At 39.8% G+C, this 25,149-nt stretch overlaps 1 protein-coding gene across 1 annotated transcript in view; it reads right to left on the reverse strand.

The window, feature by feature from the left end:
- The window catches only part of bcl9 (BCL9 transcription coactivator), a 138,460-nt gene extending 114,807 nt beyond the window's left edge, over positions 1-23,653 (reverse strand). Inside the window, exon 1 of the mRNA XM_048196382.1 lies at positions 23,173-23,653. The gene's annotated coding sequence lies outside the window, so the exon portion shown is untranslated. The remainder of the gene's footprint in view (positions 1-23,172) is intronic.
- Positions 23,654-25,149: the final 1,496 nt, after the last annotated feature.

The raw sequence follows: 25,149 nt of genomic DNA on the forward strand, positions 1-25,149 counted from the left end.
TTGCAAGTCACTGCTTCAATGGAAAAAATCATAGATTTTGAATGACATGAGGGTGAGTAAACAATGACAAGATTATCATTTTTTGGTGAACTGTTCTTTTAAGTATTTTACACACACACCTCAGTTACTGGTGACCTCTCAGCACTGACTCCAGCAGATTGACTTTAATCTAGGGGGGGATTATGGGCCGTGGTCTACTGCCCAGATTAGCATGATCAGCACACGCTTGCTGTTTTTCATTATCCGGACGACACAGATCAATACCTCACAGGAAAAGCCGTCTCTATTAATGATGTTTGCATGATTAACTGCTGAGTGTGATTCCTGTATGCAAGGAAGAAAATGCCTAACCCACATGTTCGGGTCAGTGTTCGGACATTTGTATGCGCAGTGAGGTCGTGAGTAGTTCAGATATCTTTTCTTATGCTGGTCAATGGTTAGGATTTATAGGGTTAGTTTACTCACTCTCATGTCTTTCCAAACACAGAAGGCTTTCATTCATCGACACACATTAAGATATTTTTAATGAAACCTGATCGATTTCTTTCTCTCAAACATGCTTGATAATAACATAATTTTCATTTGTGAGTGAACTATCCCTTTAAGGGGCATTTTCACTGATAGGCAATGACAAATCATAACACTCAATATGGAACAGAAGTTGCACTTTAAAATGAAAAGAACATTTAATAATTGTTTTGCAGATTTACTGGATTAGCTTGAAAAATACAGCTTTATAGTGTGATTTGAGCAAAAGAAGCTATATGAATGCTAAGCTAAGCAAAAGCTAATGCATGTTTAGCTCAGATAACAAAGAAAATCTGTTTTTCACCATTTGTTAAAATCTGACAACAATGGTGTGATGATTTTATTGCTGATTTGACATATAGTTTTGAAACAATCAGTTGTACGCCTTCCCAGAAAATAGCTGCCGGATGGCGTTACCAAGATGGCCGTCGAGTGAACTGACTAGCCTTAAAGGGACTTTGACATAAATCAGCGGACGCACAGAGCTCAAAGTCTTTCATTGAATTATGTGTCACTTCAACTCTAGTATTGAATAATATTGAATGGAATATTGGAAAACAACTCAAGTGTATTTCTGAGCGGAGACTCGGCTCTGTGGGAGAGCTAAACTTTGACTATTCTCTGTGTTAGCATGAGGGAAACAGACAGCACCACGACAGCCTGCAGAGTTTAAACGACTTCTGAGGAAAAATTATTTACTTTTCTGTTTTCTTGTGAGAGTGACTGAGCAGAAGAAATCAAGAGAGAGGAATGCTGAAGAGAGCAAGAGAGAGAGAGGGGGAATGAACAAGCGGCGGTCTTTGATGACGGCTGCTGATTCTCCAATACAGAAGGAGACAACTGAGGGCTTTTTAGCTACTGTGGAAGCAGTATTGATTGCACTGCCATACTGCACTGAGCTGCTCTCAAAAATGCTTTGTCTTCCTTTATTTATCCAAGTGAAGATGTGTGTGTGTTCGGGGACCATAAGGACAGTGTGTGTGTTATTGTGCGGGTGGCAGGAAGACGAGAAAGTGTATGTGTGCTAGGAGTGATGACAGAATGTGTGGTTGTGCATTCGCATGCATCCGTGCAAACATGCATGTTAGGACAGAGAGACTAATGACAGAAAAGTGTATGTGTGTGTACACGGAGAGAAAAAGGAGAAGGGTGTAAAGCTGAACTAAACTAGGCATGAGGTCTTTATTTATACCCTATGTCTCATTATCAACTAAATGTAGTCACCGGCAGGTCCACACAAACCTGCACCCGCAGAACTATGCAAAAGCACTGCAGATTTCCACAGACTTTGTGTCATTCACAAAGTTCTACATATTCTCCACCCCCTGTGTGTTCACTGACGAAACATTTTGGCTAATCTGCTTTCAGCAACCAATAAAGGTGCAGTACTCTCAGCTCCATTTAACATATCTATCTAAATTCCTATAGAATTCTGCAGTTTTTTACCTACACTGTAAAAAAAAAAAAAAAAAAAAAAAAAAAAAGTGATTGCAGAGAAAAAAATGAATGAAAAAGTTTGCATGGCTTTAAGTTAATTTAAGCTAAATTTAAGTTAATTTAACTAAAACGTCATGTTCACATGTTATTAAATGTGTATATAGTTATCTATTTAGATTAGTTAACTCAAAGAAGATTTCTTGCATTTCAATTTCACTGAAAACTCTTTTTCAATGTAGGCCGTTTTGGGGAAAAATATGAATTGAGCTAGCCATGGTCGATTTCATGCAGCGAGTGTTCTGAATAAAGCAAAGCAAGGTTTTTTATTCCTCTACGACATTGCCCAAAACTTTCGAAACATGCAAAACTTTTGCACGTTAAAAAATACATTCGACCTCACGTTATGTCAATCGCGTTTGCACACTGCCTCCGAAACTTTCGTCCATCAAAAAAATATTCAGATCAGGTTCGATTTTCTGCATTTTTTGCATCCGTGGCACGCATTTTGAGAGACGTTTTGACAATTCAGAGCCACCGTACGTGAACGAAAAAATCCAGAATGCCATCTGACAAGTTGATCCACGTCGTCTACAGCACAAAACAGCAGCACTGAATGACAAACAACGTGAGGAATACAAACAGACCGAATATAAAGTCAGATTGTGCCAGTAGCAAAGCATCAAACAGAGTCATTGACATCCTGAAGTAATCTTTAAAACACTAGGCTAATCCCGCAGCTCCTTGATGAGATGAATTCTCCTTTCTCTCTATGCAATCTCGGGATTGAATGGACCCAATATTTCCTCTTTCTTTGTCTCTTTTTAAGAAGAGAGGAGACAACTAATCGTGCTCACTGCTTGAAGACTTCATTTTGTATTGTTTTGCGATTTTTTTCGCAACGCATTTATTAATACACATCGGACTCAGTGTGCAAGGTCTCTGTGCGTGACGAATTTTTAGGATTGCGAATACGAAAAAACGCATGCGAAAATTTCTCAGTGTGCAAAGGCCTTAAGGGCCCTATTTTAACGATCTGAGCGCATGGTCTAAAGCGCATGGCGCAAGTGCACTTAGGCCGTGTCCGATTCCTAAGTCCGAGTCCGAATTTTGCTAGTTTAACGACAGGAAAAATTATTGGCGCGCCCGGCGCATGGTCTAAAAGGGTTGTCTCTATTCTCTTAATGAGTAATGGGTGTGTTTTTGGCGTAACGTGGAATAAACCAATCAGTGTCTCATCTCCCATTCCCTTTAAAAGCCAGTTGCGCTCATGCCATGGCGGATTTGCTATTTACACGGTGGAATTTGCAAACAGAAAAACTGAACGCTTCTCTAGTGAGGAAACGGATCTGCTGTCCCTGTGTGTGTAATAAGTGGAGTGTACGCGCCTTGTGCACGCGCATATAGGTGCATATTACTAACGCGCTCTTTAAAGAACAAAACAAATATTGCGGCATTGACTTTAGACCAGCTTTTCAGTTGGTCAATGGCGCAGTTTATTTCAGTTGCCTCAAAATAGCAATGCACCAACAATGCACCTGAACACACCTCGTTTTCAGACCAGCACGCCCATGGGGGCATAAATGGGTGCAAATGCATTTGCTATATAAACAATGTGGCGCAGGACGTGAATCTCGCAAAAAACACTTGCGTTGTGCCTGGCCCATTTCAACATAAAATGGATATTTATGTGAAATAATCATAAGTAGCCATTTGTAACATTGCTCTGTTTGTTTGAGGAGCCTGACAGGCCAACATAGCAACACTGGCTCAACCAATGGTGTGAGTTGGGGGGCAGAGCTATCTGTTTAACTGACTAATGGAGAGTTTGGGAAAGCTGTTTGAAAACAATCACTGTTTTTTTTCAATACTGTTTGAAACTAAATGCACAAAAATGACACACTTCTTTTTTAGAGCATGCACAGAGACCAATGACAAAACATCTAGACTTACAGGTATAAAAAACACACACAAATACACAATAAAATTCTCAACAGTCAATGAATATGCTGGAAACATTCTCCTCATCACTGCCAAAACAAAATCAACACACAGCACACACTGCTACATCTTCCCCTTCTAAATCTCTCTTTCTCTTTATCATTCTGTCTCTCTCAAACACACACAATTACACAATTTCTTCTAAGCATTTTCACAAATGCTGATTGAAGAAAAAGGACACCACACACACCACTAATCTCCATCAGATAAAACAGAGAGCCTTAAGGTGCTAGTGCTGGCTTAGCCCTGTGCTGAAATGCCATTCAATGACCTTTTATCTCTCTTTCTCTCTCTCTCTCTGTCGCTGAAACCCTGAAGCTGTTTGTCTTTAGAGGATGGAAGGACTGTTCCTGTGCGATTATGATTATTTATGTCCCTCTAAATTAAACATACACACATCCCAATGGCGTGTGGCGGACTTTTAAAACGTATTCCACCATTATGCCCATTAAATTCGCAGCATGTTTTAGGTTCTCAATAAGTTTGTAAATAAAGTTTGATTTCGTTGGACTAAAGCAATAATTCATCTTTTTGTAATGTCATGTAAATGCTTTAGACCAACTGAAATCGTTACAATTTTTCTGAAGTCAGATTAACAGACCACAACAGAAAACTGGCCTCAGAGTTGTGCACTTGCTACGAAAGACAGAGGAGATGTATTTATTACTTAAAGGATTATTTCACTTCAGAATTAAAATTCCCTGTTAATTTACTCACCCCCATGTCATCAAAGATGTTTGTCTTTCTTTCTTCAGTCGAAAAGAAATTGTTTTTTGAGGAAAACATTCCAGGATTATTCTCCATATAGTGGACTTCAGCTGTTACCAATGGGTTGAAGGTCCAAATTGCAGTTTCAGTGCAGCTTCAAAGGGCTCTACATGATCCCAGCCGAGGAATAAGGGTCTTATCTAGTGAAATGATCATCATTTTATAAGAAAAAATAAAAATTTAAATACTTTTTAACCACATATGCTTGTCTTGCACCGCTCTGCATTGCGCCACGCATTACGTAATCACGTTGGAAAGGTCGTGCGTGACGTAGGTGCAAGTACAGCGGTAGGGTGAAACATCTAATTTATGTAAAGGCCGTTTAACTTAGTCTTTGCATATTCACTTTGTGAACACTGGATCAGTACTTCCGCCTATGTCACGCATGACCTTTCCAATGTGATTAAGATAACTAAATAAGTAAATTATCAGGAAATTTGAATTCTGAAGTGAACTAATCCTTAAACTATTCAAGTATGTCTGTACAATGTATACTTGGACAGACAGATTAAAGGATTAGTTCACTTTCAAATGAAAATTAGCCCAAGCTTTACTCACCCTCAAGCCATCCTAGGTATATATGACTTTCTTTTTTCTGATGATAATAAAGGCCTTCTGAAGAGAATCAATGCATTTGTGTAAAAAAAAAAAATCCATATTTAACAAGTTATGAAGTAAAATATCTAGCTTCTGCTAGACCACCTTCCGTATTCAACATTCGAAGAAAGTGCAAAACTCTCGCAGTTCAAAATGCTTACGCTACGTCCTACGCCTTCCTATTCAACTTACGGAAAAAGTGTAACTGATGCGACTCCAGTTTACACTTTCTTCGTAACTTGAATACGGAAGACGGAAGCTAGATATTTTACTTCATAACTTGTTAAATATGGATATTTTTTTAAACAAACCCATCTATTCGCTTCAGAAGGCCTTTATTAACCTCCCGGAGCTGTGTGGAGCATGTTTATGATGGATGGATGTGGATGGAGACACTTTCTTCAGCTCATACTCATGAACCTTGTTCACTGCCATTATAAAGCTCAGATGCGTCAGGATATTTAATAATGATTCTTTGATTTAATTCGTCAGAAAGAAGAAAGAGTAAAGCTTGGGCTAATTTTCATTTGAAAGTGAACTAATCCTTTAAGACATCATCCAACCCTTTATGACTTTGTTTGAACACAAAAGAAGATATTTTGAAGAACCTTTTTTGTCCATACAATAAAAGTCCATAGGATCCAAAAATAACATTGGACCCCATTGAGTTTCATTATATTAAAAAAAACACTAAAGGCCATGATATACTCACAGCAAAGTTTCCTTTTCCTTCTTCACTTCGAAATACCTCTACAGCGATATACTGTTAGCAACAGTTAACATCTGACCTCGACAGACTGAACAGAATAACAAGATTTCCATGTCAAAGAAGGCGGAGCCCCCAGAGCAAACCTACCTTTTACATAATCACCACATACCAATGGTAACTTTAAAATTATTTCACATTATTTCAATCTTCGATTTCACTTGAAGAATATCAAGGCTTTAAAGGTCCCGTTCTTCGTGATCCCATATTTCAAACTTTAGTTAGTGTGTAATGTTGTTGTTAGAGTATAAATAAAATCTGTAAAATTTTAAAGCTCAAAGTTCAATGCCAAGCGAGATATTTTATTTAACAGAAGTCGCCTACATCGAACGGCCAGTTTGGACTACATCCCTCTACTTCCTTCTTTAATGACGTCACTAAAACAGTTTTTTGACTAACCTCCGCCCACAGGAATACACAAGAGTTGCGTTTGTAGAGTGTGTTTGTCGCCATGTCGTCGAAACGCTGTTATTTTCATCCCACAGTCCAATCACCGGGTCTGATTCCGGCTCAAATTGATAGGGTAAAATTAAAGACATGTTTACAATAACACTGAGCGCGTGCATCTCCACGTTATGGTAAGAGGCGTGACCTTTCCGGGCAAGGTTCGCTAAGCTGCTGTCGAATCACAACACAGGAACCGCTGGCACAATCAGAACTCGTTACGTATTTCTGAAGGAGGGACTTTATAGAACAAGGAAGTCATCAGCCCGTTTTTATGACAGTGGAATCGGCGGTATACAGATAAGTAAATTATGTGAAAAATACAGTTTTTTTACACGCGAAACATGAACACATGTTATATTGCACACTATAAACACAATCAAAGCTTCAAAAAACCACGAAAAACGGGACCTTTAATACATTTTTTCAAAATATCTTCTTTTGTATTCCACAGAAGTTATAGATGTTTGAAACAACAGAATGGAATAAATTATGCCATTTTAATTTTAATTTTTGGGTGAACTATGCTATGAGAACGCAACAAAGTGCAAGGGAGGTAGAAGACGCTGTCTCCCTCTGAAACTTTATCTGCAAGTGTCTCAGTTTGGTCTTACTTTTGAAACATGACATTGTTTGAGCTCGTATTTCGTAATATTCGCTTTGTTCTATTGTTGTATTGCTGATTACGTTTGCCTCCTCGGAGAAAACGCCCCCCCCCCCCTCCGGTACATCGTAACATTTTGAGTTTATTTGCTGCCCAATAAGTGGTAGATAGCTGTGCAGATATCGGGCTGTGTATGTGTTGTCTGTGATCTCTCAGAGGAGCAGTCACCAGTACAGCTGCACAGATGCTGGTGTGACGTGCTAGACTGAGCATAAGCACTGCTGCCATGCATCATAGCACACACACATACTACTGTAACACCGTTTCATAGTGAATCTGCCAGCGAGTATTCACACCATACAAATCCACAAGGTGTGTTTGTAAACCGTGGACAAAATACAGACGTTTCCAAACGGTGGTTAATGTACACTGCTCACATGCTCTCCATCTGATGCACAGGATATACAGTGTTCAGCTTGGCATAATCTTGAATCACCCACCCACATACACACATAAGTTCTCACAGACTGGTGTTGCAGGTATAGTTGGCCTGAAAAATAAGACCCTGTTGAATGGCAGTTCTAAAGACCTGGTCTTCACACTGCTGGAGTATAATGCCTAGCCTAGTCGTTTTTCACACAAATACACACACACACAGGAGATAATACCACTGTTGCCATGGGAGACAAGTCCTAAAGGTATTTGTCTGCAAATGCTATATTGAGAAGAAATCTATTCTCCTTGACTGTCTGCCTGAATATTCAACAAGACGATGGCTGGATGTGGATTGGGTTTTGCTCTAGAATCATATTGTGAATGAGCTCACTAGAAGGCGGATGATCAGAGTGAATCAGAACTAAGAACAGCATGCATACGTCATGATGCATTATAATGGAATGCTGTCATGGAGAGCATGTTTAAGGAATAGTTCACCTTAAAAAGTATATTCTGGTATTATTATCTGGTATTATGCATACGTCATGATGCATTATGATGGAATACTGTCATGGAGAACATGTTTAAAGAATAGTTCACCTTAAAAAGTATATTTGGGTATTCTGGTATTTACTCACCTTTATGATGTTTTAAATTTGTATGAGTCTTTCATCCATGACTGTATTCTGTGTATGATTCATGCACCGTATCACTAGTCTTCTGAGGTCATATAAAAGTACCTAAATAAGTCTTCAAAGACCTATTGAAAGTTTGTTCATCATACAGATAGCACTCTTTACAAACTGAGTTTGATGATAGCATGTTGCTAAGAAAAAGGTGTGATCACATTTACCATTACTCTATAAAATTTCACAGCCGAAATCCAGCTATTTCTATTAGGAATCCAATTTCGTTTGTGTTCAAGTTAGTCACACGAAATCACCACGTTGACCAACAGAAAGTTGCTTGGTTTGAAAGTGATTTCTGTGTGAGCTGTGCTTCATGCATCACTTGGTTATTGACAATGGAAGATAGACCTTTTTCTGCCCTCAAAATGTTGCTAATGTGACCACAGAATTAATATTGTTAAAGGTCCCGTTTTTCGTGGTTTTTTGAAGCTTTGATTGTGTTTATAGTGTGCAATATAACATGTGTTCATGTTTCGCGTGTAAAAAAACACAGTATTTTTCACATAATTTACTTATCTGTATACCGCTGTTTCCACTGTCATAAAAACGGGCTGATGACTTCCTTGCTCTATGAAGTCCCTCCTTCAGAAATACGTAACGAGTTCTGATTGTGCCAGCGGTTCCTGTGTTGTGATTCGACAGCAGCTTAGCGCTCCTTGCCCGGAAAGGTCACGCCTCTTACCATAACGTGGAGATGCACGCGCTCAGTGTTATTGTAAACATGTCTTTAATTTTACCCTATCAATTTGAGCCGGAATCAGACCCGGTGATTGGACTGCGGGATGAAAATAACAGCGTTTCGACGACATGGCGACAAACACACTCTACAAACGCAACTCTTGTGTATTCCTGTGGGCGGAGGTTAGTCAAAAAACTGTTTTAGTGACGTCATTAAAGAAGGAAGTAGAGGGATGTAGTCCAAACTGGCCGTTCGATGTAGGCGACTTAAATAAAATATCTCGCTTGGCATTGAACTTTGAGCTTTAAAATTTTACAGATTTTATTATACTCTAACAACAACATTACACACTAACTAAAGTTTGAAACATGGGATCACGAAGAACGGGACCTTTAAAGCATAAATATACACACAAATACTGGTTAAAATAGTCCATTTTCTCATCTTTTTTTTAAATTTATACTTATACTTTTCTTTCACTCTCTCTACCTTCTTGGATGTAATTTTTATTAAGCTTGTTGCAATTCATAGTTTTCAGTCATGAGACGGGGTGGGCAAAACATCCATAGAACTGTCAATTTTCCATCTGTTTCAAGCCACGAATATTTATATCACTTCTCACATTAAGAAAAACAAAGATGTCTGAACAAACTGCATCTCCTTGCACCTCCCAAAGTATTTAAATCATTAAAAACAAACATTCTAAAAGGCTTAACATGAAAGACACTCAGGGCCAGATTTACTAAACAGGGCAAATTAGCGTGAGAGCGCAGTTACAAAAAAGTTAAAATGGGAGTGGAAAGTTCTGAGAGTGATCTAATGAAGACGTGCACATTAAAGAACACAGACGCAGCCAGATCATTTCCATAATGACCAACCCAATCTACCAAGAGCAGCGCAAATTAGAGACTTGTTTAAAACATGCTTTTTTTGGGTGGTAAATAATGGTGAAATAACAGTAAATCGACTAGCGCAAACCTTAGTAAATCACCTTGCATGATTCATTTAAAAACTCTACTCCCATAAATTTTGCGTCTTACAAATGCATATGAAAAGAAACTGTGTCCATGCCTTTTCAGCACTTTTTTTTTTCTTTCTTTTTTTCACTGTGTGTCTTTAGTAAATCCTGACAGTAGTTTTTTATTGCCAAAAGAGGGTTTGCGCTGGTGCAAGCTGTTAGTAAATCTGGCCCTTAATGTACCCAAATGTACTAAGACGCTGATATTAAAAGATAAAATTCAATATACACATTATTGACGATGCATACTGTATACAGGAAAGCAGATGAGCCCAGAATATGAATGCATTGAAAGCATGTGCTAAATTGAATGTTAAAGATTAACCTTAGAAAACCATCTGTTTGCCTGTGTATTGTATGCATCATTAGTAACGTGTATAATGAATTTGGTGTTTTAATATCAGTGTCTTAGAAGGTTAGTACTTAGTACAATCCTGGCAAAACCTTGTTTTGCCCTCCAGGTGGGCGTTCCTATAAGGCTGTGACGTCACATGAAAATGAATGAGTTCATTATAATATACCTAGAACAGCCTTTGTGTTGGAAGCATGCCTATGACTCCTTAAAATGCATCTCATTAGTTTTTGGACAGAGCCATAGTCTGACAAATGGTTGCGTTTCTTTAGCTAAAACAGCAGAGCATGATTCTACAGAAAGACCAAGGTCATGGGTTCGATTCCCAGGCAATGCAAGAACTGCTAAAATGTGTACTTTGAATTCAGTGCAAGTCACCATGGATAATAGCATCTACCAAATGCAAAAATGTGTGTTTACGAAATGCAGAAAGACAAACGCTTTCCGATTTCTTATATATTCGTTCTGTGTAGTCCTGAGCTCGGCTCCCTGATCATAAGTGTATTTACAGGAGCAAAGTGTTTAAAATCAAGGGGGTTGGGTTGCAATCACGACCGAGACACACACACACACACACGGTGTCTCTCATTCACGGGAGAAGTGTCATTAGCATCTTTCCCGAAGCTTCCATGGGCCAATAAACGCTAGCAGTCAAGCAAGACTGCTCTGAATTCATCACTCTCTCTCCTTCTCTCTATATCATCCCCATATTTCTCTCTCTCCCCTCCCCATCCCTTCTTTCTTCTTTCTCTCTGTCTGTAGATGTGAGCAGTGTGCCCCCTGATGAGTCACCTCTGTCATCAGAGCACCGCAAAGGGAGAGAAAGACACACACACACACACAGAGAGAGAGAGAGAGAGAGACAGACAGCATCTCTTCTGCAAAGTCTCACCCCATCCTCAACCCCCACCACAAGCACACACACAAACATAACAAAAATCGACAGACTTGAAGATGAAAATTTACATTTTTATCTTTTTTACTCACTCTCTTTCGTTCACTCCACCTATCTACCCCCTCCCCCATCTCTCTCTTTCGCTCTCTCAGAATCAAATTTCTAAGATCCAAAGCGTATCGAATGTGCGGCATTTCTTTGTGCACTGAAGAGAGGAGAGGAACAGTGATGCTTTCTGAAATACCAGAGGAAGTGGAACACTCCACCAGCAGAGCAGCAAAATTATGGAAATAGATAAATAAATGATAGTTCGGCTGGCAGTGTCCTTTCCCTGCTGCTGTGACTAATCAGAGGGTGTGAGCGTATATGTGTGTTGATTCGGGACCTTCTGCAAAACACACACATGATGCTGCGGCACCATGAAAAGTCTATCCTTGCTTCATTTGCGTTCACATTAATAGTGGTTTGAATTCAGTTCAGTCAGTGCACATGATAAAGCACCAAACATTTAATTTATTTGATGTAAAACTGAGATTTTGTCCTAAACAACTAAAACTATGACAAGTAATAGTACATTTTGTCAATAGTTTATTTTCTATGTGGCTGGGATTAGCCCCAAATGTCATTGGTTCAAAAAACATTAAATATCTTCTGATTGACTGTGATTAGGTCAATATTGTGTTCCGCCAGGCCAGAATTGTTACTCGCTGGATTCTAATTAGGACACTGCATTTATATTCAGCATTGTTTTCATAACCTAAAACTAAAATAATTAAAAATGGTCAAATATAATTATTCATTTATATATTAGATGAAAAACTTTAGAAAAGAACTAAAACAAATAAGTTGAAGTACAAAAACTGAAATAAAATACTATAAAAATGACAAAAGCACATGACAAAAACCTAAATTAAAATGAAAAACTGAAAACTTTAAAAAGCCAATAAAAATACTATAATAAAATATAATTAATACTAAAATAACATATTCCTAATTATCCGAATTATCATGAAAATTCACTATTGGACTGACGCTCAACCTTAAATCCTTTCTCACTTGCTTGCAAAACCATTCACATTGAATCCAGTACTGAAATCGGATGATATGTAAAGGAACAAACCGTTCAACCCTTCAAAATGTATTTCTCTCATATGCAGCCAAACAAAAGTACATCAACTATACTTTTCTGGAAAAATATGAACTCTGAAATAGAGGGACAAAGAAGGAGGAGGAGGAAGATGACGACGAGGGGGAAATGGAGACCACCGCTCCAGCTCTTCCGATCGTTCTCGTCAGCCGGAGGGATTCTTTCCTAGAGACGTGCTGAAATTGGATTTCTGTCACCGCCGGAGAAGCATGGTGGCTGAGCACGGCAAGTAAAAATGGCGCTTGAAGATAGAAGACCGACACACAGGGTGAACCGGAACGACATAAAGGAACCCAATGCTCACAAACCACTCAGTGTTTGTTCTTCTGTACAGCAAGGCAGGCAGTTGCCAATTTATGTGTTAATTTGATTAACTTTATTAAACTATGTACAGGTATCTGCTGATACATAATGACCTCTTCAAACACTATCAGGAACGATCAGTGTTTTTGCTTCACTGAAGAGCAAGCCAGAAATTGCACTTCAAGTTTTTAGCCACTGAACACAACTGACAATTTTTCATTCACAACGTCTGTTCTGGGAAGCTCCATAAATCCCTGAATTCTACTAAAGTGAACTACAAGAAGCTGCAAATGTTTTCTTTTTGAAGTTGAACTGGCTGAGATCCTTTGTAAATGTACAATGACTCACCAATACAGTGCAATACTGGATCACTTTGGTCTACAGAGAAGAATATTATACTGTTAATAGATAGTCCTATTTGGGTAGTTTCAAACTGATGCAATGTTGAGACACTAAAATCCACAAAAACCCAGAAAGTCTTTCCAGTCACAGACCTAGTTGGACGTAGCCAGGCTTCTGGCTACTGGCAAAAGTCTGCTTCACTTTGCAGCTTATTCTGGCCAAGAACCGCCCGCTGAGCCAGGAAGAGAATTTCTGTGCATCAAATAATAAGTCCTGATTATGCCTGATTTAGTTTACTTGATACTAAGTGTCAAAAACAAAACTTTAAGTACTTGATGCCACAAACCTAGCAACCTGGTTCCTTGTAAAAATGACAAATCTGTGTTTTTACCTCTGAAAGTTTCATACAGCCAGCCAATCAGATTACATCTTGGAGATTAAATATCTTGCATGGTCAAGGAACATCTGAGGCTGAGATTACAGATCTGAGAAAACTGCTAAATGCTAATGTTAGCAATGTAAACAATGTTAGCAGCAAAACTAAGGTTTGAAAGTCATTGAGCTGAAGGTGCAAACCTTCATTTATGGCATCAGCTCTGAGAAAAGCCCTTGACATAAGCACTCGAGTATGTCAACACAAGCCCCAAACACAAGACCACAACCTGAGCTTGAATCTGTGACGATGGATACTTGTTCTATTACAAGAACTCAAACCCTCTGTTTGAGAGGAGCCTTTTATCATACAAGTCTCTCTCCCTCTTTTAACTCTAATGTATTATGTACCGATGAGTGTTTGATACTACTAAAGCAATCTGATGATTGTAATCAAGTATCTGTTGAGAAGACGAGCCCCTCTCTGATGTTGAGGATCCTGCTAAAGAGGGGGGACGAAGGGAAGGAGTGAAAAAGAGATGTACAGAAAAAAAAATAGAGGAAGAGATTTAAAGGTAATCATAAAATGATGACTGAAATAGTTTAGGTGCTAAATGCAGGTTGGTCAATACAGCGTTCAAGATGGCTGATATCTACACTACTGTTCAAAAGTTTGGGGTCAGTACGATTTTTTTTTTTTTTTAAACTTTTGGATGCATTAAATTGAAAAAAGACAGTAAAGACATTTATAATGTAACAAAAGAGTTCTATTTTAAATAAAGCTGTTCTTTTGAACGTTCTATTAATAAAAAAAAAATCAATATTTCACAATATTACCGTTTTTACAGTATTTTTGATCAAATAAATGCAGCCTTTGAAAAGCTTTTAAAAACAAATCTAGCCCAAACTTTTGAACGGTAAGTGTATGATAGTAATCATAATAACATGGCCTCGCATACTTTATTGCTAAATTAATTTACTTTTAGCAATTCATAATGTGATGTAATTCAAAATCAAATCTAATATTCAAAAACAGAAGGCATTTCGGTGGTGGAGAATCTTGATTGTGAAAGATTATGACTTTGAATAAAGTTGACGGATGAAGAATTATGCACAAGAATGCCAGAAACATTTATTATGAAGGTAAATGGAGTCTTAATTTCATGTTGTCTATCTAGGACGAAAGGTAGAAAGGAATAGAGAGAAATAAGATGAATTTAGATAAGAATAGAGGGAGGAAGAGATGCAGGGGGTAGGGAAGGTGGAGGTGTTGGCATATCGCTGATGATTATACACTGTCCACGGAAATGTGCAACCAGCGACACCATGGCAACAATGCTTTTCACTTGGCAGTCCAGGCAGGTGATCTGCTTAGAAGATAAGTGATCTCTCTTTTTCTCGCATTTTCTCTCCCTCACCATGCCTAAACTATCTTCTTTCTCTTCTGTTCCTTCTAGGAAACCTCAGTCTGTCTTTCATTTTTTAAATGAGTCTGCTCTTACACAAACACACATATTGGGGATCTAAAAGGTAAGCAATCGCTGTGTGTTTTGAGCTGTTCAACAGCGAAATCTGAATGAGCATTGGTTGTTTCCAAAAACAGGTTCCAAAATGGTCATAGGTTTAACCACCGAGACGGGAGCCAAGACGGCTCTCCACCTCCAATCACCTGATGTCACTGGCCCATGAAGGAGCCCTCTGCCAATCTGTGCAAAGCACAGAGTAGCAATACCCTGGACCTTTGGATTTGAGTGCTTATGTTTGGATGTTCTGGTCTTACTACAGTAACCGGAGCCAAAATGGCTCCAGGTGGAGTGGCCATGATTTGAGCCAAGATGGCAGCCAATGCAGCATGTCTGGCTTGTAGCTGAGGGCCTCTGGTCTTAATGGGGAAGACGCAGACAGTCAGGACAAGGTTTGTTTCTACTGAAACTGGACCTGAATGATTCTGCAGTCTCAGAGACAGATGGTGAAGTTATTAGGAGAAAGAGAGGGGAAGAGAAGGAAAAAAAAGAGGTATGAACACCAGGGACAGACGAAGTGTGTTGCCAGCATTAGCCATTCACATGTCGGTTGGTTGGCATTTTACTATATGCTAGTCTTCATCCAAACCTCTGGAGCATGAATGCAACAGCGAATATAGTGATCGGCCACAATGTCACAAGAATATGTCACCCCCCCTCCTCCGTCTCTCCTCATCCTCTTCCCACCATTTCATCTGCCCTCCATCATGACAGAAGCCGCAGGCCGCACGGTTGACTGGGCCGGTCAGTGTAAGACTGTACAGACCAATGCAGGAAAATTGATCTTCATATCAATTATAGAGCTGCTGGGGTCTTTTTCCTTCCTGGCTGAAGAAGCCTGGAGAAATTGCTTGGCTATAGCCATGGCATATTTTTCACCACTTTGGGCAAAAATCCATGTCGATTACGCAGCCAATCGATGGCCTGCGTCTCTTGCTCAGCGGTGCTGCTAAACGCATCAATGATGAGCCCAGTGTGGGCAGCAGAGCCGGAGAGACAGGGATAGAAAAGAGAGAAGGAGGGAACGAGAGTGAGATGAACAGAGAGGGAGAAAGACAAGAAGATAAAGAGAGAGATTGACAGGGAAGGAAAAAGGGAGGAGTGGAAGATAGACAAAACGAGAGCAAGATGAGCAGAGAAGGAAAAACAATGGGGGGAAGAGAGAAACAAGGTAAAGAGGGAGGGAAAGTGACAGGGAAAAGACAGTGAGAGGGGGAAATGAGAGTGAGATTGTTGGAAAAGTAAAAATGAGAATGACAGGGAGGAAAAGAGGAAAGGAAAACAAGAAGAAACAGACAGGAAGGAAACAAGAGTGAGACAGACAGAAAAGGAAAATAGAGAGGGTGAAAGAAAGTGAGATAGACAGGGAAGGAAAATGAGAGTGAGACGGGCAGAAACGGAAAATGAGAGTGAGACGATTGGAAAAGAAAAATTGAGACCGACTGGGGAAAAAGAGAGGGAAAACAAGAATGCGACAGAAAGGGGGAAAATGAGAGAGCTCACTGTAAAATATATATATATATATATATATTTTCATGATTTGTTATCATAATGTTTTTTTATTTTGTTAAATCAACAATAATTAAAGTAGTTCAGATAACAATATTTTGAGGGTGCGTTCACACTTGTAGTTCGGTTCGTTTGGTTCATTTGGTCCGGACCAAAGAAGAAAAAAAACCCATTTAGTCCTGGTCCGATTAGCGTTCAGATCGGCAATTTTATCACCGAACCAAAAGATACATCGTGATTGGTCGGATTTTATGACGTATTGCCTATTTTGAGATGGAACTTACCGAACATCCAAAACAGTGTTGTTTTCTGAGGTGAATGCGCTTGTTGTGTGTTCGTAGCCTGCATATGACCGTATTTTGGCCAGCTAGGAACTCGTGAAGAGCTTATAAAATGTGTAAAGTTGTCAAAACAGCGGCAGGAATCCATCCGTCACACACAAACAATCTGCTGCGTGGAGACGCACATCTGATGCGTCATGGGCAAACTCGCGACTATGACAAGAAAATCTGACATGTGTGAGGATTCTGTCCATTTTAGGGTCTTGTCTTCCTATTTTTGGTTCGTTTACATGTCTTTGGTTCGTGTTGCGTTCATATATCTAACAGCACCAGAGTTCGTTTGGAAGGACCGAGACCCCATCTTTTCAGCGGTCTCGGTCCGCTTGTTTGGTGCGCACCAGGGTTCGGATGGCAGCGTTCACATATTATGTTCAAATGAACCGCACTAACCGAGCAATCGCACCAGGGTTCGTTTTAATCGAACCAAACATGACAAGTGTGAACGCACCCTGAGTTTCTGTTGATTAAACCATTCGCCTTCATTGTATTAACTCACATTTTTAATTTCAATGAACTCAGAATTTTTAGGGCAACCAGGTAACTTACTTTAAGTTAAACCAACCATTCTTTTTTTACAGTGAGAGGAAAGGAAAATAGTGAGGGCGAAAGAAAGTGAGACAGACATGGAGAAGAAATGAGAGTGAGACAGTAGGAAAAGAGAAAGAAATTAAGACAGACAAGGAGGGGAAATGAAAGCAAAAAAGTAGGGAGACAGAGAGACAAGCAGGGAGGAAAGTTAGAAAGGAAAACAAGTGTGAGAGACAGGATGGAAAAAGAGAAAGAGAGTGAGAGACAGGAAAGGAATATAGAGGCAGACAGCCACAGAAACCAAGAATGAGATAGGAGAAAACGAGTGAGAATGATTTAAAGAGAGACAAACATAGAGAGGAGGAGGAGGAAGAGAGTGAGACGTGATACTTTCTCTTCCTTAAATCAGTAGTTTGGTTTCACTGTGTATGTGCGTGTGCGAGTCGCCTGATGTAATCGGTCGTTGGAGTGTGCGAGCATGTCCTGTGTCACTAGTGGAGCGTAGCGAAAGCTGTGATTTACAGGAGGCTGTGGGGGGAGCTGAGAGAGAGAAAGAGAGACAGAGATACTCGTTATAAGTATGAGGATGCTGTGACCAGAGCCTCCAAACCACAATAAATGACATCTCCATTGCCATCTTTCATACTGAGCTCATACACAAATACCCAAACGCTCTGAACACCCACAACGTCCACGATACACATACATGCTCCCACAATGCATTTCTGCGACTGCCGGTTGTGGTAAAGTGGCCCATTGATGCTACTCAATAGTACTGAAGGCTGTTTTCAACCATTTTACTTGACATATATTACATAAGCAAAATATTTTATTATATAACTGACAATTATCACCAAGTTCAGTCCCAAAAAATAAACAAAGTGCAAATGCCGCAGCTAGCCGGTGACAGCGCCCCGCTGCGATTGAATTATTTACGTCAGAGTTCTGACACGGTGTTCCGAGCGGATATGCTCCACTTTACATCAGCGAACGGTCGGTTGTGACATCAGCACTCGACCTGAACCAGGCGTTTGGCATTCTGCTAGCGCCTGTCATACTAATCTGGCTAGCCTCCTCCTAACGTCTGTCACGCTAAGGTAGCCGCCTCCTCTCTCGTTCTCTGCGCTCTGCTCCTCCATGACATGAATACAAATGTGCTTTAAAAAACCCAAGGCATCATCTCTCTGCACCCCACCCCCTCCATCTCTCCCTCCATCCCCACATCTTTGTGTGATAGGCACCTCTAAATGAATTTGCAATCATCTCGGCGGCTAGGCACACAAGGCTAGCGCGCACATTTCCACCTATTCAAAAAGATATTAGAGCAGAGGATACATCGGAAGGCGAGAGCGCTCAAAAGAGGGATGCTTTTCAAAAGAGAGATTGGGAATCTTTCTCCTTTTTTTACGGCTCAAAAATCCCTGCTGACCGAAATGCGCCTCGTCTCCAATGAAATAATGAAACAATTATGACCGTGCAGACGCGCATCCCAGAATTAACTAAACTGTCATCTAACTAAATGTGTTTTATGTTTGCTGTGAGTTATTAGCCATCCCCTTAACACACTCGTAATTTATGCATTGGATATTTGACAACTGTGAAGAATAAATCCATTTATTTCCTTTGGTGCTCTCTCTGGAGGCACATCTCTCCATCCTTCTGATCAAATCCCAACCCCTCCCTCCATTTCTTCTTCTCCTCCTTCGGTAGCAGATCTCCAAGGCCTCTTATTCCTTCCATTTCTCAGTCCAAACCCTGCAATCTACCTCGCTCATTGGCACATTCTTGGTATTTATTGGAAATGCATGTGGATGGATCTCACTGTGTCGGATTATAGTGTAGACAGATTTAATTTGATGCAAACAAAAATTAGGCTGTGAAGAATAGAAACTGAAAACTAAATTGTTTTCTAGTCTAAGCTGGTTTCCCTGCCTAGTCAGGCTGGTTTTAGAGTGTTTTCAGGAGGTGCTTGTTAAAACTTGGGTAGGGTGGCACATGGCTGACTAGCTAAACCAGATGAACACCAGCTTGGCCAGGCCGGGAGACTAGCTAGACCAGATTAAACCAGCGTATGTCATACTGAACAGACTTCTGTTCCTCACAGCCTTTGTTTTCATCCACTTTATGACCGGAAGTCGGAATATTCCATATCAGAGTTTGAACGGAAAATGGTATTTGGTGGCCTTGGTTTTACAGCTTTAACTTCAGCCAGATTTAATTTGCTGCAAAGAAAATTAGGTTGTGATTGATAGAAATAGAGTAAACTAAGCTGGTTTACTGGTCTAAGCTGGTCTTTCAGCCAAGTCAAGCTGGGTTTAGAGTGTTTTCAGGAGGTACTTGTTAAAACTTGGTTAGGGTGGCACTAGCTAAACCAGATGAACACCAGCTTGGCCAGGCCGGGAGACTAGCTGGACTAGTTGGAATATTCCATATCAGAGTTTGAACGGAAAATGGTATTTGGTGGCATTGGTTTTACAGCGTAAACGTCAGCCAAATTTAATTTGCTGGAAACGAAAATCAGGTTGAGAAGGATAGAACTGAAACTGAAAACTAAGTTGTTGTTTTCTGGTTTACGCTGGTTTCACAGCCTAGTCAGGCTGGTTTTACAGTGTTTTCAGGAGGTGCTTGTTAGGTTAGACGGGGAGACCAGATGACTGACTAGCTAAACTAGATGAACACCAGCTTGGCCAGGCCAGGAGACTAGCTAGACCAAATTAAACCAGCGTATGTCATACTGAACAGACTTCTATCCCTCACATCCTTTGTTTTCAACTGCTTTATGACCGGAAGTCGGAATATTCCATATCAGAGTTTGAGTGGAAAATGGAATTTGGTGGCCTTGGTTTTACAGCTTTAACTTCAGCCAGATTTTATTTGCTGCAAAGAAAATTAGGTTGTGATTGATAGAAATATAGTAAACTAAGCTGGTTTACTGGTCTAAGCTGGTCTTTCAGCCAAGTCAAGCTGGGTTTAGAGTGTTTTCAGGAGGTGCTTGTTAAGGCAGGAACACACCAAGCCGACGGTCGGCCATCTGGCAGTTTTTGTTCGTCGGCCGACTAAGTTTTCTCAGTGTGTTCTGCACTGTCGGCTGAAGTTGGGCTTTTTTTCGGCCGATTCGAAATGTTGCATCGGCGTCGGTGCTCATCGGTCCGTCAGGCCATCTGATCATTCTGATTGGCTGTTCAGATACTGCCACCTGCTGGTTCAGAAAGGCATTTCATCTCACGCAGGCGCAGAACGGACGTGCTACTTGGCCGTCGGCTGTCGAGCCTCGGTTTGGTGTGTCAGGGCAACTTTGGACACAGATGCTGCCGACGTGAGCCAACCCCGCAGTCTGCTTTCATCGCCACGAGTTCGTCGGCGTCAGCTTGGTGTGTTCCGGCCTTTAAACTTGGTTAGGCTGGGAGACCAGATGACTGACTAGTTAAACCAGATGAATGCCAGCTTGGCCAGGCCAGGAGACTAGCTAGACCAGATTAAACCAGTGTATGTCATGCTGAACAGACTTCTGCCTCCCATAGCCTCATTTTCATCCTCTTTACTGTCTGAAGTTGAAATATTCCACATCAGACTTTTTGTGGCCTATGATTTTAGGCATGTAATGGTTAAGATTATGGTTTGTTTGACAGGAAAACTGTTCTAGGGCCAACAAAAGACGTCCCACTTGGCGAAATCTCGGTCACCTCCATTTCAAATCATCATAGAGTGAGGTATGACCCTGTGCTCTTTACTTTTCTCATGCCCTCTGTCATGACCTCTCGCTGTCAAGCAGGCTGACCACAATCAACCACAAAACAAGCATACAAAAAACAAAACAAAAAAACAGTGAAGCTGCTATGTCAAAACTGCAGGATACATTTACATTCTCTATTGGCATGTGTGATGCTTTTAAAACATGATTAATGAGCTTTCGCAAACCACTGTAATTTTTATTCCACTTGACTTTCAGTTTGCGTGTAATTGCTATTAAACTCAAGGGACATATAACCATTATGTTCACATCAAATAAAACACTGTTTTCATGTTCCTCTGTTCCATCTCAAACATCATAAAAATCTATTAAACTGTGTTGCTGTAAATATTTTAATACAAACTATTCAGTATTACATCACTTATAAAACTGTAGCTATTTATACATACATTACAAGTGCCACTGAAGCCATAGAAAGGGATTTAGATTAAAGCTTTTAGCTTTAGTTTTAAGATTTAGTAAAGCTTTTATAAAACAACAGCAACAGCAATATTGTTAAAGAAATGCATTTTGAATAAACTGTTTTAAATCTATCCGTTTATCATTGCCAAAAAAAACATATCAACTTGCACATTAATATGCAATGTCTAGTCAGAACTGAGTGTTTATCGAATTTTTACATTGGGTTTGAATGTGGCTCATCCAATCAGAATTAAGAGTCAAAACATTCATAACACTTTATAAGGCTCCATTTGTTAACATTAGTTAACAATGACAAATATTTCCAATACACTTATTAAGCATAGTTAATGCTAATTTCAATATTTACTAATATATTATTACAATTAAGAGTTGTTTAATGGATTATTTAATGGATCTGAGTTAACATGAACTAACAATGAACAGTTGTATTTTTATTAAATGACATTAACAAAGATGAATAAATACTGCATTGCTCATTGTTCATTAATAATTAACTAACATTAAGAGATGAGACCTTATTGTAAAGTGTTACTAAACTATCTTCTTTATAATTATATAGCCTATTAAAATGGTCCCCATATTATCATAAATTACTGACCTAGTGCCTTTAGTTACTCAATAATTTCCCCAGCCACTGGAACTCTATGAAAAATAGTGTTTCACATGGTACTGAAATTATTGTAGATATGAAACTTAAAGGTCCTCTCAAATTGGAATTACAACTAGGAAACCCATTTTGGTCATACACATTTACGTATATCTGTAACCATGAACATGAATATGTCCGATATCACCCATGTTTCTCTTGAACTCTTGAACATGACATACGCATAATTATGACTTCAGCAGTGTTGGAATAAATAGAATCTTCTGAAGCAAGTAAAGGCCACATATATCCTGCAACCTATGGAATAGAAGACACTGTAGTGCCCATAAGTTCTAAAAATAAAATAATAATACAAAATAAATAAATAATTATTATTTTGACTTTTCCAACAACTGGTTTATACACATCAAAAAGCAACAGAAATTGCATTTGCGTGTCACACCAGAGACGATTGGATAACCTTTAGCATGAGAGACAGGCAGAAAGAAAGAGAAAATCACTGCAGGTTTTCGGAACAGCTGGTAGTGTAAAAGCAGTCTGCTACCACCATGGAGGGCACAGACTGAGAAACCCCCCAGGCAGAATAGAACCGCCCCCCAAACACACACACACACACACACGGCTCCAATTATTGCACAATTCACTCGCTGCCGAGAGTGACAATCCTGACATCCAGAAAGAAAAAAGCTCTTGTTGCTTTGCAGCTATCACACACATGGATTGCTTGAATAACCAGACAATAATGAGAGGAGAGCAAAGGAGGTTTATACTGGCATGGAGGGCAACTCATCCAGACTATCCAATGACACATTCCAACCCATCCACTCCCCCTTCACCCCCTGCTCTTTCCATATATCCATATATCTTTTCAAGGACTAAGAATAACGGAGCGTAAACGTTTTTACCCACGCTCACGTAGACGTACACCAACCAGGAATAACCACAATAATAGCAGCATGCTGTTTGCAGCCCCAACTTCAGCTCCAACTCTGGGTCTACTCGTTTTACGCACACCCACCCCCCTCGAACAAAAGAGATAAATAAAGTAAGAAAGGCGAATAAAAAAATAAAAAAAAGAGTGATCTGGTGCTGAAGGAAAAGATACAGTATACTCACCCCCTCTCTTTCTCTGTCACTCTATCAGCCCCCGTGTACGAGCGTCTCCTCCTATTTCTCTCGCTCTTCTCCCTTTCTGTGTGCCCTCTCACACACAGCAGCCATACAAAAACACGTTCAGGATCATTTGGGTTTTCATCATTTGTTTCTTCTCTTATTTCTCTCCAGGCTTTTGTACCCCTCCCTTTTGTCCGTGCTGGCCCAAAAAGTGCACACACATCCACACAAAGGGCTGCTCTTCCCTGCAGTCCCTGGTCCCCTTCAGCATCTAGACACTAGGACAACATCAAAGCAACTTGGGGGGAACACTTCAGGGGCCTATTGTCTCCAGTCTGATCGTTTTTTCTCGCCTCCGTCCCCCCCTTCGCTTTTGACGCCACTTGGTACGGTCCAGGCATTCAAGCCAAGCAGCTTTCACACATGCAGGGGAAGCTTGTCTCAGGCAATTGCTGACAAGCTACAAACAAGGCAGCCATCCCCCTTCACTGCACACACACACACACACACTAGTGTGTTAACAACTCGTTTCTCTCGCGGAGACTCAAGCCGTCTCTTACCGGACGCTGTTGAGGCCAATAACATCATTCAACACCCCATATCTCTCTATCCTACTATCTCGAAGTGTGAGCTTCAGCATTGGAGAAGCTACTTTGAAACTGTCTTGGCAAGCTATAAGAAACTACAGAATACAACTACAGGTTATGTTTTTGGGGAAAGAAACTACACAAGCTACTTACAAAAAAAAAGGAGCGATACAGGGGAGAGGGGGTGTACATATATTAAATAGCTTGTCAAATTATCAGACTATATCATTATAAAGAGCAGATACGGATATCAATAAGGTTAAAGGCATCAAATGTAATATATTAATACAAGTACTGTTAAAGTTAGACAGTTCACATATGCAATTAAAGAGTCAGTTCACCCAAAAATGACATTTCTGTAATTACTCGCCCTCATGTCGTCCCAAACTCGTAAGACGTTCGTTCATCTTCAGAACACAAATTAAAAAAAACAAAAATAAAGACTTTATTCAACAAATTTGTCTCTCCCCTGTCATTCTCTTACGCTATTGTCATTGCAGCGCTTCCAGGTTCTAGCCAGTCAATAATGAGCTGCCGTTCGGACGTAAAAATGGAAGCGCTGAACAGCGTTCACTGTGTACAAATCTGACGGTAGAGAAGAGATTGTTGAATAAAGTCGTTATGTTTGTTTTGTTTTTGCGCACAAAAAGTGTTCTTGTCACTTTATAACGTAACGGTTGAACCACTGTAGTCATGTTGACTATTTTAACCTTGTATTTACCTTTGTGGACCTTGAATGAGATTTTAAAAAAAACTTGGATTTCATCAAAAATATCCTAATTTGGGTTCCGATGATGAACGAGGGTCTTAAGGGTGTGGAACGACACGAGTGTGAGTAATTAATGACAGAAATTTCATTTTTGGGTGAACTAACCCTTTAATTGAAAACGTTTAATGGTGTACATTTTTATATAACGCCGTAAACGCATGTATCAAATTTGATACCAACTATTCTGTGTGATTTTTAAAAACTAAAGCGAAGCGAAAAAAAAAGATTAAATATTATAATCAACTGAGATCACTAAATCAATACAAATTAATTTATATTATAAAACGGATAGTTTTATAACAGCCGACCGCATTACATAAGTATCGCTGTGGCACTCGGTGCGTCTGTCTTAGCAATCACTGTAAACATATGTTTGTTCACAATTAATTTTGTTAATTGAAGCTTACTGCATTACGTAGAAGAGTATTGTGAGAGAGATATCGAGTGACCGACTGTATTACCTGTATTCAGATTTATCATTTTCCTTCAGGTCAGTCCACTGCGATCTTGTCCTTTTAACATTTAATGGGTTTCCCCGTGCCCTGCTGACACTGACAGCGCTAGTCAAAGCATTTGTCATTTGCGTCTTGTTCCGTGTTCACAACCAGTTTCAATATAAAAGTC

The sequence above is a fragment of the Megalobrama amblycephala genome, linkage group LG7 (genome assembly GCF_018812025.1).
Source record: "Megalobrama amblycephala isolate DHTTF-2021 linkage group LG7, ASM1881202v1, whole genome shotgun sequence".
NCBI classification, from domain to species: domain Eukaryota; kingdom Metazoa; phylum Chordata; class Actinopteri; order Cypriniformes; family Xenocyprididae; genus Megalobrama; species Megalobrama amblycephala.